Source organism: Eptatretus burgeri, chromosome 9 (assembly GCF_056783735.1).
Source record: "Eptatretus burgeri isolate ZD-2024b chromosome 9, Ebu_testis_v1, whole genome shotgun sequence".
NCBI classification, from domain to species: Eukaryota; Metazoa; Chordata; class Myxini; order Myxiniformes; family Myxinidae; genus Eptatretus; species Eptatretus burgeri.
This window is the reverse complement of record NC_140969.1, coordinates 79,775,933-79,780,773: the sequence shown is the minus strand read 5'-3', so window position 1 is coordinate 79,780,773 and position 4,841 is coordinate 79,775,933. Positions and strand designations below refer to the sequence as shown.

Below are 4,841 nucleotides of genomic sequence, written 5' to 3'. Positions count from 1 at the left end.
GAAAAGATGGACCAACGAGCTTTTTAAAATTGTTGATGTAATAGATACGGTTCCTTGGACTTATAAGATATATGATTTGGAAGGGAAGAGATTTTAGGTTCATTTTATTCACAGGAATTACAAAAGACAAAGATAAATTGAAATTTTTTGACTCCGCCCCTTTTTGGCTCCACCCACACAAGCCCCCGCCCACACAAGCCCCGCCCACACAAACCCCACACAAACCCCACCACACACCCCCACAAGCTCCAATAAATTGAAATTTTTGACTCCGCCCCTTTTTGACTCCACCCACACACGCCCCTCCCACCGAAGCCCCGCCCACACAAACCCCACACAAGCTCCACACAACCTCCACACAAAAACTCCACACAAGCTCCACACACACAAACCCCACACAAGCTCCACCCATATTCATCATATTCACATAATTAGTGATTAGTTAATTAGTTCCCCACACACACAACATGTTTATTTAATTAAAAAATTATCCACCCATCCACACAAGCTCCACTCATCCACCCATCCCCCATCTCTCCACCCATCCATTTATCCACATAAGCCTCATCCACATTCACCCCTCCCACACAAGCTCCACCCACATAAACCCCTGCCCATATAAACCCTGCCCACATAAACCCCTCCCACATAAGCCCTGCCTACACAAGCTCCACACAAAAACTCCACACACATAAACCCCTCCCACACAAGCTCCACCCACATAAACCCCCGCCCACACAAGCCCCACCCACACAAGCCCCACCCACACACACACACCCGCCCACACAAGCCCCTCCCACACACACCCCACCCACACAAGCCCTCACCGAAGCCCCGCCCACACAAGCCCCGCCCACACAAGCCCCACCCCCTCATCCCCCCTGTGCGCCCCCACCTTTGACCCACCACCTCCCTCATCCCACCCACCACCCTTCCCCACACACACACATGGGGAGGGGAGGGATGGGATGAGGGGGTGATGGGTCATTGGGGGAGCGCACCTACCCTCCCCTCCCCTCCAACCCCCCCCCTTTACATCTCTTTTATTCTTTTCTTGTAATTCAGAATCAAGTAATTGTAAACAAAACAAATATAATTTATTAATATTGAAAATATTAAATATTCATTTGCGAGAATGTACAATCTTTCCCAGCAATCTTCTTCAGATGCCTTGTGATTTCGAAACTCAGACACCATATTCTGTTTTGAAACAAAAAGTGGATAATAATTAGGTTCTATAAAGATAATTACATGGTAATATGAATAAGCCTCGTTGACCACTGAATTAACACACCAGGAGCCTGTCATCCTTTCAAGGTCAATAAAATGAATTCCAGTGTACTGACAAAACCACGTCCAAACTAATGATGCAACCAACATAAGGCGACATTCTAAAGAGAGAGTGATATTAATAATAATTCAGAAATATTTACCTCCAGAAAATCATGTGTTGTACGAGTGATATTAATAATAATTCAGAAATATTTACCTCCAGAAAATCATGTGTTGTACAAGATTGCTTCAACAGCTGATGTTGTGCGATAGTGCTGAAAAAAAAAAAAATAAGTCAAGGGTATAGATGAAGAGACAGACAGGGAAAGCAACACACACACACACACACGCACACACACACACACATACACACACACATAGACACACACACACGTTCCTCACCATTGGTTTAATTCATTCGAGATCAGAGACCAGTCATTATAAATCATTGGCCTCTTCAATAAGAGCAGAGAGAGGTAGGTAGAAAGACAGACAGAGAGAGAGGCACACACACGTGTCTCACCATTGGTTTAATTCCTTCGAGATGAGAGGACGTGATAAGACTTCATGCCACTCATTGAAAATGTCTTTCAATTCTCTTCTAAAATCATTGATCTCTTCAATAAGAGTATTAATTTCATGAACCACGTCGTGATATGTGAACTCAATTTCTTCCAATGCCCTGTCAGGGAAAAAATATATATATATATATCAGAATTATCATGATTTAATTAATAATCATTTGCTTCATCGTTCAAAGAGAAAAGCATACACAAACTTACCAACTCTGTAGTGGGCTGTTGGCTTCATCGGAAGAAATATCGTCCATGCCTCAGTTGTAAAAATGAAAATCCCGTCTGGCAGAAACTTTGTCTGGCGAACCGCTTATAAAGCAACGATGAGGAAATTGCTTAATCATTGGGTGTGGGCACAGGAAATGACAAGCTTCTCTTAATGATCTCATCTGGCCACCGCCCGAGTTGCAAATCGTTTTTGGACATAAACCACGCCATAAAAGTTTTGATTCAAATGTTTTCAGTTCGTGTTCTGAGATAAAATATAAACACGAGACCTTGTCTCACAGAATAGTTCCTATTTTTTCACAGCATGACAGTCCAAAACCACTTCCTCATTCACACAGCACGGCCGTGTCAAAAAACACTTCCTCATTTTCACGGCATGAACTGAAAACATTTGAAACAAAACTTTTTTTCTGGCATGGTTTATGTACAAAAATGATTTGCAACTCAGGAGGTGGTCAGATGAGATCATTAAGAGAAGTTTATCATTTCGTAATGGCACAAAAGGGGTATCTTAAAAAATATAAAGATTCAAATGTTTTGTTTTTCAATATTTTAGATGGGGATTATTGTGCAAAGAAAATTAAACTATTGAAGGAATTTGAGAATGAACAAATGTTTATAGGTTCAATGAGTGAGCTAAACAATATGCATTGGTTATTTGATAAAGAGTGTCCCGGGGCTTAGGCGTTTCAGATATTTCTTTCGAATCACCTTTAACAAATCTTTATCTTGTTGTATGGGCTATTTGAATAGAGAGCCCCTAGGTTAAAAGGGGAAATAAAAAAATGACCGTTTTTACAGCCATTTTTCCCTGCTGTGCAGGGGTTTGGCTTTTTCTTGAGGCAATGTTTTATGGCCGGATGCCCTTCCTGACACCAACCCTGGTCGCCTCTTACGACACACAGGGATATGGTACACCTATTCTAACCGGGGCATACACCGGGACCAGTACACTGGCACTCATTTCGCCGACCTCGGAAGGATGGCAGGCTGAGTCAACCCCCTGGTGTTAATTCAGCAGCCAACGGGATTTGAACTCAGGACCCTGGGATCCCAAGCCGCCACCCTAACAACTAAGCCAACACCAGGCTCCAGGTTAAAAGGGGAGACAAATAAATATACCTTGGGCTAAAAAGGGGATTTATTTTTTCAGGGAAAAAAAAGAAAAATTTCATGGCTGAAAATCCCCCATTCATTTACATGGGGAAAAGTGAGCCAGAACCAGTATTCTTTCCCTACTAAGGACCTGAAGACTCAGACTTTCATCCTCCCGCACAGGTACTGGCAGCACCACACCACATGATCCAGTGAATCCATGACTCCCCAGGCCTGACGCAGATGGCTGTTGACCTCTGATTCACAGCCAGCAGAGACATGAATATCACTGTCAAGGTAAGTGAATCTCTCCATGACCTCAAATTCCTCACCACAAACAGGCACAGACAGGACAGCAGCATCCAAGATGTCATTGAAAGCCTGGATCTTAGTTTTGACCCAGGACACCCAAAATCCCAGCGGCACCAAATCCTCATTCAACACCTCGAGGGCCCCAAATGGATATCTAAATCTCCGCAAAGGTGACTGCATCATCTGCGAAATCAAGGTCAGAGATGTTGACATTCCCAAATGATGAACCACAGCTTGATTTCTCTGACATCCTTCCCAGAATCCATTCCATACAAGTGCTGAAAAGTGTGGGGGCCAGCGCACACCCCTGACAAACTCCTGCAACAACTGTAAATAAGTCAGAGATGGTACCACCATATCTTGCAGCACTCTCAGTTCCAGAGTAGAGTTCAGACATCAGATTGATCAGTTTTGGTGGCACCCGACGAAGGCCAATAATCCTCCAGAGGGCATCCCGAATCACTGAATCAGTTGCTTCACAGAGATCGACATAGACTGCAAGCAGCCCCTGCCAAAACTCTCTTCTGCATTTAGTGAAGACGCAAAGAGCAAGGTTATGGTCAATTGTTGACCTCTTTGGAGTAAAGCCTGACTGCTCTGGACGCTAGTGCTCAAGCAGATGGTGGTGAACCCTAAAAAGAATTATCCGACCCAAGACCTTGCCCGGCACAGAGAGCAGCGTCACCCCTCGGTAGTTGTTACAGTCTTGGCGAATCACCCTTCCCTTTGCAGAGAGGGACAACAAGGCCCCTCTTCCAGTCAGTTGGGATGATTCCTGTTTTCCAGGCAGAGCACAGAACTGCATGCAACGACACGAGTGCAACATTTCCACCAGTCTTGAGAAGTTCAGCATGGACGCCACAGATCCCTGGAGCTTTACCCCATTTCAAACAGTTCACTGCAGCCCGTATTTCCACAAACAAAGGCGGACAACAGTTGATTGGAGTTTCAGCAACAGTAATTGTAACACCCCTGACGTCCAACTCGATAGCTGGTGGATCAGCCTCGTACAACTGCTCAAAGTAACCAGCCCAACAGGCCTTCACTTCGGACGCCTCTTTCAAGAGTCCACCACACTCTGCTCCAACTGCAGTACACCGAGGGATGGGCTTGGATGAATGCAATGCGTGAATTTCCCTGTAAGCAGGATGAGAATCGCTTGACCACAGGTGATGCTCTACCCCATCACAGATTCCTCGCACATAGACCTGCTTGTTCACCCTTTGCGCAAGTACAGTTTTACGCTTCAGCTCCCTGAACAGCCCAGCTCTGCCATTCAGCCTGGCCCTGCGACTCTGGTCAATGATATCCAGTGTCCCTTGAGTGATGGTGAGTTCCACGACATCCACCGGCAACATC

General features: G+C 45.0%; 1 long non-coding RNA gene across 1 annotated transcript; it reads right to left on the bottom strand.

Moving 5' to 3' along the window:
• Window positions 1–1,028: 1,028 nt before the first annotated feature.
• LOC147020424 (uncharacterized) lies at window positions 1,029–3,309 on the bottom strand. The gene is made up of 3 exons (XR_015061825.1): window positions 1,796–3,309; window positions 1,490–1,547; window positions 1,029–1,200 (listed from the first exon to the last, which is right to left on the bottom strand). It is a non-coding gene; the product is annotated as an uncharacterized LOC147020424 (long non-coding RNA).
• Between the last annotated feature and the right edge of the window lie 1,532 nt (window positions 3,310–4,841).